The sequence below is a fragment of the Tympanuchus pallidicinctus genome, unplaced genomic scaffold, assembly GCF_026119805.1.
Source record: "Tympanuchus pallidicinctus isolate F22 unplaced genomic scaffold, pur_lepc_1.0 scaffold8, whole genome shotgun sequence".
Taxonomy (NCBI): domain Eukaryota; kingdom Metazoa; phylum Chordata; class Aves; order Galliformes; family Phasianidae; genus Tympanuchus; species Tympanuchus pallidicinctus.
In genome coordinates this window covers 29964177-29975641 of record NW_026294802.1, presented here as the reverse complement: position 1 = coordinate 29975641, position 11465 = coordinate 29964177, and the positions used below count along the sequence as shown (strand labels likewise).

Genomic DNA, 11465 nt, shown 5'->3' with positions numbered 1-11465 from the left:
CTTAATTTAGGCATGTGGCTAACACTACTGAAGAGAACTGAATTACCTACTCAGCTGACACCTGGCTAAAGTACTTAGCCTATGAAGTACTGAATTCTGAGTGAAGATAAGCTGTCTTGGTTTGAGTGAGACAGACTTTTGGAAAAAGGAGAGAATTATATTCCTTGCACCTCTGTCATTCCATTAATTAGTTATGATAATAAGAAAGCCATAAAAATCAGTTCTGTTTTAAAGGACATGCACACTTGAAATAAACCAATGTTCAAATGTCTGAGTATTAGATATTGGGGATTTATTTACAATTTACACTCTACAACTTTTAATCAGTTCAGGCATTTGCACTGTTGTTGTGCCTGGGCAAACATTACCTTATATTTTGTCAGAAATCAACACAGAGTCACTGCTTGCTCGGTACTAGCATGCGTGTAGCACCAATTTTAATCTTTAATGAATATGAGAGAGTTTGTTATAAAATAATACTTCTCTGTGAAACTGCAATTTATATATTTGCATTCAGTACGTTTGGTACTGGACTCACATAATTTTAAACATTTGGCTTTAAGGACAAAGAAGAAAAACAGTGACTATTTCTTAAGCTCGGAGTTCAAATCTTCATTGAAAGACATATCTGTATAGACTATACATTTAGAAATTAGAGACACAAGGGTTATGTTGTGTATATTTTACTGGTCCTTGTTTGGACTGGCTTGCTTTTGACTATTCAGTATGGAAAGTGAACCAAATTCAAGCAGTGAAATACACTCAAGGAAAATTCCTGTAAACATCATCTACCCACAATAAAACATTTCTCATTTTCCCATAAATATGGAATATCATCCTTTAATGGGCAGGATAAACAATACTCCGCCTGGATCTCTGTTAATTTCCGGTGTCCATTACTCTGCATTACCATTATCGGGTACTGCAGCATTTTATTCCACAAGACAGCTGAAAGTCTCTAAGGCATTCGTTGTTATGCATATTTGATCACATGGAAATAGAGCCTAGAACAGCAGTGAAAGTGCTAGCAGTATCAAACTGCTACATGGAAAAGCTATTTTGGATAACGTTAAAAGGGTTCTCATGTGATTCTTCCTTCCATCAAGCCTGGTAGTTACACCTTTGGTACTCATGCAGCCAGAATTTGTAAGTGCAAGAAAAAAGGTGCATGAAAAATACCATCGATGGATCTCAAGTACATTTGTAAGTGGCATAAATGAAATATGTTTCAGTATGTTATGCTTGATATGCCTTTTCAAGCACTGTAGTCCCTTCTCCCTTTGGTCTTCTGTTCTTTTTCCACTTCCTCAGTTTCTCTTGTCATTCAGATGCATATGTGCTTAACTCAGCTCCCTCTGTGACCTCGACAATCAAATGGAGAAGATAAAGAATTGGCTGATCTGATTCTCTGTACATTCACTGTCTGACCAGCCTGAGAGCACTCAATGGGCTGGTGGCACACAGAGAGGGTTTCTGCAGAGTTTCTGCTGATGGAGGCATCTTTATCTCCTCTCTTGGCTATGAACATTCATGAAACTTGCAGGAACTTAATTATCTTTGGGATCTCTTTGCATCTGCCAAACTTTACTTAACTTGCCAATTTGTTCAGAAGTCACTGTGAATAAGGGAGTAATGGAGACTTGGACATGAAAAGGCAGCATGCCTTGTTTTGTTAGGAAGGTATCAAAGTTGTTATTATTAAAAATAATAGTAGTAGAAAAATCACTAAAGCATTTCCAAGATAGATTTTCTTATACAATGTGTCATGTGGGAAGGCCACTTCAGCTATCTTTAAAGCCAAAATCAATTTAAATACAATGAAATGTTGCACAAATGAGATGAATGGATAGGTGATAAACTGAAAGTGTCAATATGCAATACAAAGGCTTTCATCAATACTTGTTTGGGAAGATACAGATTTCTGCTAGTGAGTGGTCTCATCCTCCCAGGTTCATGCCAATAAAAGAAGAATTGAAATAGAATAGAAACGAAGAGATTTATCTGTTCAGCACCTTCTTCATGCTGCTTACAGTACCTAAGTATTGAAACAGAAATAACAACCTTGATTTCTCCAAGCAATTATTTATCTGTTACTGCTGGTGCGTGCAGCTGTAAGATCATAACTCTGGCTCAAACCAAGGTCCATCCAGCCAAGCAACCTACCTGCAATAGTGGCTGAAGTCTGGAGAGGAGCATGAGAGCAAGGTACACATTTTCTGGTATATCTCTGATTTTAGTGACTTGCAGCAGGGTGTTCCCAAGCCAAAGCTGGGCCCTACCTCTGCAGAGGCCCCTAAGAGAGAGAGGGGAAGTGGTAATGTGTCACATAATAGTGATCAATGCTGTGAAGCAGTGAAAGACCACTGCTGTTGGACAGCCAGACAGTTATGCACTGCATCTTAATTTTTAATCAAATGTCTCAGTGCATGGGATTTAGATCTAAGCAACAACTGGTCCTGGAAATCTTGTGCAGATGTGTAACCAAGGACTGAATCTCATAGGAAGGACCGAGATCTTTTGTTAAGTTCAGATACCACTTAAATTTTTTCTTCAGTGACTTCGGAGTCTGAATTAAAATTCTAGATGAAGTTGAAAACCTGAGGAAAGAGGCCTCCTTGTTGGAGAATATTGCTGGTATGGAAGTAAAGGGCATCTCTCCTTCTAGCAGATCCATATTGGAATGCCTTGACTTCAGGTTTTGCCAGTTGCCTTATGTACAGGTCTAGATTATTGTGTGGTTTGAGAAATTTGGGAGATTCAGCAGCAGCTGAAGTTTGATGAGAAGCAAAGAGCTGGCTTGTGAATAGCTAACATTCAGCTCTTTTCCCTCGTGCGATCAGGCAACAACTAAATTTGGAAAGACTCCTCAGAGAACGACTTTGGAGTTCCCTGGGTTTGGTCTGAAGAGATGGGTCTGACTCATTTGGGAGTCATTTGCTATGTTAGCTTTTTAGAAACCAACCACGGCTGCCAGGCAATCCACGCTGCGACATGCCAGGAAGGTCTGGTAGGCCTCGTATGGAAGGCTAACCCCCTTTGCCAGTGGGCTGAGTCATACCGTCTACAACATCACAGCATTAAGTGTTTGTTGTGCAGATATATAACTTCAATATATAGAATATACTAAATGTATGCCACCTTAACAGACAACTGAAAGGATCTGAAAACTAGGAAATAGTGATAGAAACTGACTTTGGGTAGCCATCTTACAAAGAAAAGCTGGCTAGGAGGTGACGTTTTTCTTCGTCAAAGCTCTTGAATCAAAGAAACTATACTTTCTTTTCCTCACTGGCCAGAAGAATTACTAAGGATCTGCTGGTAATAACCCGAATGCACACAGAGGGACTTCCTTCCCTGCAGATCCTGGACGATATGATTTTCCGCGAAAGCTTTTCTGTGAAAGATTTCTTCAAAGCCAGCCCTGGAGCTAGTTCAGGAGGGCAGTCTGCTCAGGAAAGCGAACGTAAAGAGAGAATTAAGCATGTAACTGGCTCACCATCTCTTGCCTTTCTGCCTTTGCATTTCAGTCAGTACAGAACTGTTTCTGCTTTGAAGAAAAAAAAAATAAATAATCACAAGGAAAGAAAATAACTGCTTTTCCTTTGGGAAGTTCTGGAGATTTTAGTGCCGTTTTCTGTTGAAAGCAGGGGAGGGAGTGGTGCTCTAAGGAGAGACTACAAAGTTTGGTCTAATAAATGTGAATGGATATACAGGGCTTGATTGTTCTATCACACCAGTGAAACTCCATGGGCTGAAATCAGGCACACTAATTGCTCAATGTACCTCTACATTTCTAACTCTGGAGTGGCTGTATTGTAATATAACCTAAGGCACAAATAGAATGTGCACCCCTGGTCCTCGAGGCATGTGTTAATAGTAACACAGCTTGTCATCTTGTGTTTTTAAATTTTTAAATCTAAATAAAATACATTACATGTAGTACATACTTTAAATGGCAGATGTGTAATAAACATCTCTATTTATGACAGACTTAGGCAGCAAAAACATAACGAGGTGTGGTTCTGGTACAAATTTTGCTTCAGGTTTACTTTGTACTTTTAACCACCCCTGTTAATTACATAGCTAAGATCATGCCCTGGAGAGTTTTAATTTTCTTGTGATTATATAATGGACTCTTACTAATATCATTATTCAAAAAAAAACAAATACAAGGCTCCAAGTATTTTCAGACAGAACTTTAGGTACGAAGATTTGTTTAAACCTCTTTCTACTAATTCCGAGTCACAACCCAAAACATTTAAAGATGTTTCTTTGCCTTAGGTAACCAAACCTAAGCCTTTCCCCAGCCCTACTCTCTCTCATGCATGTGATTTTTGAATGGTTGCCATCATCTTTGTCTCTGTGGGCCAGAAATGTCTTTGCCTCCAAAATGGCCCTGTAGATGAGGAATACTGACAGTTGCCTTTCCATGATATGGTGCAGACTTTCCATTCTGCCCAGCTCAGTGGGAGGTAGGCACCCAGGCACCTCCGAGGCTCTGGGTGTAGCTGCTGTGCCCAAGGTGTGCTCTCCGATAAGAGAAAGGAAGGAAATCTGCCTCCTGAGCAACAAAACTCAGACCACGTTGTGCAGTCTGTATATGTGCAAAGGGGAAGCGGACAAAAACCAATCCCGTTATCAGAGGAGCTGAATGGTTCGGGAACACAGTGATGGCATGCTGTAGGAAGCAGCTGCTCGCCCCATGGACAGCAGGTGGAGGGGACAACGTGTCCATCCCGCAGCTCGTTCCCAGCAGCTTTTTTCCTGGGCACAGTGAGCAGGGAGTGCCTGAGAGGCACAGTTCTGGCAGCAGCATCAGCTCCCACCCGGCCCCAGCTTGTCTCGATGGCTGCTTGGCTGCTCTCCATCACACGGTGGTTACATGTCTGCGATGTGACAGGCAGATGACCCCTGGGCAAAACGGGAGCAGCTGCCATCGTCCAGCTTGCAGACAGGTCTGGTCCTGCTCCTGAGCCAGCAGGGTAAGGAGTGGCAAGGCAGTTCCTCTTCGTCTGTGGGAAGCTTCTGTGAAAAGGACTGCACATGGAGACAAATGTGCCATGCTGCTGGAAGGGGATGGCTCTCAGGCAGGGAGCAGGCCTAGGTCTTCAGCTGTGCCTCATCACTCCTTTACTGGGCAGCCAAAATCTTTCTGCTCCGCACTGGTTTCTTCTCTGTTCCCCTGAGTTCATTGTGTTGACAACTCTTTGTGCTAGCTGTATTACAGTGGTTTTAAGGCTTCAACAGAAAACAAAACATTTTATGAGTCTTTTCTAATAGATCTTAAAGATCTATTCACTCTTAATGTGCATTCACAAAATACTCATTAATTTGGGTGAGAACGCTGATTTTAACACCTTTTGGAATACGTACTAAGAATTTACTGTAACGTAAACAGTTTACTACATACTTTGTGAAAGTAAGTATAGTGGAAAATTATATTTAGCCACTAATTTCTGAACTGAAACAGCAATATACTTCTCTGGTGTAATATATTTTCCAGTCATGTGCTGAAGAGAAGCATTTTTTTCAGCTGAGCTCACTTAAAGTTCAAAAGATAAATATATCACAATGACAAATTGCAAAATGCTATTCATACATTTAGGTAAAAATCGTTCCCTCATTTGTTTGTATTTCACATAAACTGTATTACTGTTATTTCCAAAGAAAATACCATTCAAAATAATTCTGATTAAAAATACAAGTATTGTTAATGGACCAAAGCAAAAATTTATCTTAGCTTGTGGGGAAAAAAAATGATAGAAAGCCAGTATGCTTTCTGTGGGTGAAACTCATTCCAGCACAAAGCAACATCCACTGAGCCCTCTTCACAGCATGATCCCCAACACAGGACATCCACAGGGTGGAAGATGGGTGGAACTGTCAGAACAAGGCTTTTACATCCTGTATGTTCTGGCTGCCTGAGGAACTTCTCCCCATGGAAAATTGCTCAGAATTCACATCACCTTCAGAGCACCTTAGGGCTCATCCAACAAGAAGTCAAGAAGGTTGGGAGCCAATCGGCCACACGCTCAAGATTCCAAAGCCCAACGCATGAGGACTTATTTTTAGTTGAAGCTTGTGATTTCTCAAATGAAACATCCAATCCAATCCTGCTTTTCCCCAAGATCTCCAACTTACTCTACGTGTGTACATTCTCTGTGTGGTCTTCGGCAGGCAACGAGGTTTTTGTGTGACGAAGGAGGACTTTCAGCTGCTGATCCATCCTCGAGTAGCTTACGGTTGACTAACACATTGTATGGCTCAGATCGAAGGATCTACATTTAGAACCTATGTAAAAACGAGGAAATGTAACAGCAATAAATCTGATCTTTAAAATTATATAGCAATGAAAGATGAATGAGTCATTTTATTGGTAGAATATATACAGTAGAGTAACATATTGGGATCAGAAGTATTATTTAGCACACGTGCTAGGTAAGGCACTGGAGGTCTGTAATTTCACTGCTCTCTATTTTTATCACTTTTATGTTATCAGTTCAGAAATCACTTATGGAATTAATATACCCTGATTTCTGCTTCCAAACAATTATATGCACCCTGCCTCCCTTCCAACACATATGCATGTTCTCTCTCTCTCTCACACACACACACACAAAGGATTCTGTAACAACAGGACCATTATAGAGCATGATCTAAAACATGTGGACTGCAGCCAATATTTAGATATGGTATAGTAAATTCTGGAAGGTATAAAAAGGAAATAACTGAACTCATTGCAGAGAAAAATGAGCCAGTCTTAAGTACTTTTAATCACTGGGTTTCATATAAAAACATATGCAAGATACTGAGCCTAATATTGAGGGGAAAAGGTCTAAAGGAAAGTAGAAATCCACTTCCACCGGGATTTAGGATGGGAGTTTTAACCATTTTTTTAAATAAGAGCCTTTCTAGGGATTAATGCAAACCGTTTAAGCAAATACATGCTCACCAAGAGGCAGCTTCCTGGTGTGACAACTGTGACCTGAGCACTTTGCCATGCATCTCCACAGCTTGATCTGAACTGAAGGGTAGCAGGGACGTCACTCCTCCTTCCTCCCAGGGACTGCTGGGGCACCTGCTCTGCAGGAAGCTCCCTCACCTTGTCCAGACGGACCCCCAAGCAGAGGAAACAGCTAGTCAAAATATCAGTGGTAAGGAAAGAATGAGCTGGCTCCTTTCCCCTTTCTCAAAATTCCTGGTTATATCCGGGTTGTTGCCAAACCAGAGTTTGCCCCACACCCCAGCACCCTGGGCTGGGCATCTCCTCGGGCTGTTCCTGGGCAGGTGCGTTCAGCCTCCACAGATATTTATAGGCATGTGCAGTCTGCACAGAGCTATGTTCTGTATTTGCATAAAATGCCAAGCATGAAATGAAACCTGGCCATCATTAATCAAGGGCTGTAGTGAACTAGAGCTTTTCAGTGAGGTTTTTGCTGAGTCTGAGCTTCAACATTTTAACACATCCAAATTACACTCATGAAAAAAACCCTGACTCCAGGTATTGGTCATATAAATGGTTGTTCAAAGTTTAACAAATGCAGAGCAGCATTTCCCTGTTTTAGTTGGTGGTGGACAAGGACAGAGTGGTTAGCCTTGCTGGGCATGGGGTGACACCCGCATCAGCAGTGTGCTGTTTCCCAAAGTGCATGGACACCAGTGGGACTGATTTTGCCACCTCTACTCATTTGTGAGAGAACTTCATCACAGGACAGCTTGAGTCTGCCTGCTGCTACATAAATACACTCTTGTTAGAATTAAAAGCTGCCAGCGAAGAGCAACCTAGCAAAGAGCTAGTTTTGCACTCAGAAACGAGAAACAAAAACCAGTGATCAAGTGTCCATGACTGACAACACAGTTCTGAATGAGTGAGTGTGTGGATCAGTGAAAAGACACAGCCAGTCTGGGGATTTCATACAGAAATTCAGAAAGTGCTCTTCTTTGGACTGTAGGACAGAACTCCTTGTGAGGAGCAGCAACCTAGGTGCCCAGCTCCTGCAGGGCAGCCGCTGCATGTCCTGGCCCACAGCATGGCCATATTGCATTCTTAGGCTGTTTCAGGTTTGGGGAATTATTACCAAAATAACCCCACATGGACTGCTTCCCCTGCAGCTGCACCGGGGCTCACAGCAATGGGAGCTCAGCATAGACAGCTCTCAGCGCCAGCAGCCACTTGCAGCACTGGATCAGTTAACCCTGCTCTGAGGAGGGTTAATTGACACAGTGCTGCAAATGGCTGACAGGATGAAAACTCATATATTACGGCTCCCAGCATCCCTAACAATTGTGCAGCTGCATTCATATTAGAAATTGTGGGAATTTGGAGGAGGGAGGAAAATTCCCTTGTGCAGACAAGGCCTGAGAGTGAGCCTTAATGTTCTTTTCTGAGTCTTGGTTGTCAGTCGCAGTCATGCTTCCCTAAAGCATTATCCCAGCCATCTGCTGACTGTAGCAGCCGCTGTTCTGCACTGGGTGAGCAAGAGCAAGATGAAGCCCGGCAGTGCAGCAGGTCTGTCCAATCGCTGCCCCACAGCTCTTATGCTCGCTCCCCTTATCCTGTATGAGAGACCAGTGCTTCTCACTGCCTGCTCTCCTATCTCTGCCCAGAGAACTCCTCCAATGCCAAACATTTGCTGTTCCCTCTGAGCAAGGCCTTAAGCTTGCCTCATCCCTGTAACTTTGTAGTAGCCTATGCGCTCCAGGGCAAGCAGGTGGAGTAGGCAGGCCTCCCTTGGGCAGGCAGGCCATGCAGCCTAACCCCGTCACCTGAGCACACTGGGGGTGTATTGCTGAAGGATGCTGTGCTGCAACCTGGAATTTGCATTCTGATGCGAAGGGCCGCTGCTGCCATGGAGCTGTGGGGCTAAAAGAGAGCCCCGGGAGCAGAACTATTGGGGCCAGGTCACCTGCCAGCCGCCATGCAGACTGCAGAGTAACAAACAGCCTCTTGGGAAGTGCTGTGTCTAAGGCAGCAAATATTCATCTTGCGTTACCTCCTTCTTACCCCTTGTAGGAGTTCTTCCAGCTTCTCTGGAAATCTGAGATTTTAAGCTTGTGGAATCCAGGCCTTATTTCATGGAAACCAGGCCTTATCTTACATGTCCTACCCTGCTATGGATGTCTTGAGGAATACAACATCATCAAAGTGCTGACAACACTCCGGTTGACAAACCAAAGCCCAAATCTCAGCCCAAAGCTATGGACAGTAGGCCGTATCCTCAGCAGTGATGGCTGTACTCTCTCAATGGTTACACAGCTCTATTCACTATGCCACTGTTCACTCTGTATCGAGCAGTGACTCTTTATTGGTGGGAAAGGAAGGAGCAGCAGAGAGAACAGTCACCAATCTCTTAGGGGAAGGAATCTCGAATGGAGGCACTGTGCTGGCTCCCACTTGATTTGGGAGCCTGGCTCGCTGAGTGCTGGTGCTGAGGTGCTTCCCTGTGTCAGGCAGTTGGGGTGCAGATGTCGTTGGATTGCTGCAGCAAGGCAGCACTGTCAGGGCTGCCCTTGGGAGCTTCACCTGTTTTGTGAGATAAGGGTTTGTGGGTGGGGATAGAATGATGGCAACTTCAAATGGCTATCAGACCTGTAGCCATCCCAGCCCCGGTGCTGATCCCTGCTATGAGGGTGAGTTTGTGGGCAGCACCCAGTGGGACCTGGGTGTACTTCATGTACTGGGACCTGCCATGTCCAAACAGCCTTCAGGCAGCGAGTATAGCAACGCTGCTCCTGAAGGTGTTTGCTTATGGCTGCACATATAAACCTTTGGGCTGTGCCATTGTTACTGGAACTGCTCAAGGAAAGGCTGATGGAACCACTAATGGCCCATGTGGGATTAATCTGTCTGACAGCAGCCTTGGAGCTTCAGGTTTCGGTAATTGTGTGTGCCACTGTCTTCCATAGACATGAATACTCTTCAAAGAGATTAATGGATGCTATAAAAATTATGTGCTGCTATGCTTTAAACTATGGACTTTACAATCTTCATTTGGATTCTTGGTCTAATACAGCAGCTGAAACTTCTGATGGGCAGGATGGGTGAGAAGCCCCCCAGATTACCCCGTGATGTGATGGGAAGCAGCGTTCCGCAGCGCATAGCTGGGCCAGTAGGGCTTTCCCCAGAGCTTCGAGATCCAACAGGTGGAGCGTGTCCATCTCCCGGCAAGAGCTATGTTTGGGGATGGGGGGAGCGGGGCTCCGCAGGGCCTGTGATTGGATTAAGCACACTTTGGGAATATCTGCAGCCTTCAGAAGTGCTCTAGGGTTACTCTTTCTTTAGCCCATCTGTCTGCAGTGTGCTTTTCCTATTGCACAGAAAATAACTCAGCTGCCTCCCAGCACAGCCCTGCACACGTTTGATTGGAGTCACTTTTTACCCGGTTACATTACTCTTATCTGTCTGTAGACAGCGAAGAACCTGTAATGCACCGAGACACTTCGGCACACCTAGGCAGCCAGCGCAAGAAGCGCTGCAGCACCATCTCGCCCTCGATAGCATCATACAGGAGAGCGCAGCCCTTCCCGCTCCCTCCTGAAGGCTCTCTCCATTTGCCCACCCCGAAGCAGGAGCTCCGGGGGCAGCTCAGCCACAAAACTCGATTGCCAGAGGCCGGGGAACGCCTCCCGCCGGCAGCCCCGGTGCCGCCGCCGTCACGCCAGCACCGCCCGGCGGCGCGGGCCCAGGCACACCGCAGCGCGGGGCAGGGCGCGGCGCCGCCCGAGCAGGTCCCCCCGCTGGCCGCGGGCGGGGCGCGGGTGGCGCCCGGCGGGCCCGGCCCAGGGGCGGCCCCGGCCCCGCAGCCTTTGTTCCGCGCGGCGGCGGCGCGCCCACGTGCAGCGGTCCGGGCGCGGGACCCGGCCTGGCCCTTTAAACCTGCCGCGGCGGCGGGGACGGGCCGGGGCAGACACGTGAGGCGGCGCGGCCGCCGCGCTCCGCATGTTGTGCCTGGCCCGCCGCCAGCCCCGCGCGGGGCTCCTCGCTTTGCGCGCTGCCTCTTTCTCCACCACCACCCCGTCATTTTTTTTTTTTAATTTTTTTTTTTTTGCACAGCCCCCTCCCGCTTTTTCCACCCACGAGTAAAGGTAGTTTTTCTTTCTTCCTTTTTTTTTTTTTTTTTTTTTTTTTTTAAAGCCCTCATCCCCGTTCAGTCCGTGGGCAGGACTCGCATAATAATATTTCCAGTCCCAGCAGCTCACATCACAGACACGAACCCAGGACCGCCTCTCCTCCCCCCACCCCCCTTTTTCCTCCCCGATCTCCCAAATCGCGTTATTATTAATTTTTAAATGAGCGCTCCCTCCGCCCGCTGCCGCCGCTGCTCCCGCGCCCCCCGTCCGCCCCGGGCGCGCTCCCGGCCCGGCCCCGCGCTGTGCGACCCCCGCTCGGCGCGGCCGCTCTGAGCGCACGGCCGCCACTTGCCCTCTGCGGGGCTCTCCCCTCTCGTCTCGGAGCGTTCCCCTCT

The 11465-nt window shown here is 46.0% G+C and overlaps 1 long non-coding RNA gene across 1 annotated transcript; it reads right to left on the bottom strand.

The window, feature by feature from the left end:
* Positions 1 to 408: 408 nt before the first annotated feature.
* On the bottom strand, positions 409 to 10596 carry LOC128073862 (uncharacterized). The gene is made up of 2 exons (XR_008202907.1): positions 6953 to 10596; positions 409 to 6291 (listed from the first exon to the last, which is right to left on the bottom strand). It is a non-coding gene; the product is annotated as an uncharacterized LOC128073862 (long non-coding RNA).
* Positions 10597 to 11465: the final 869 nt, after the last annotated feature.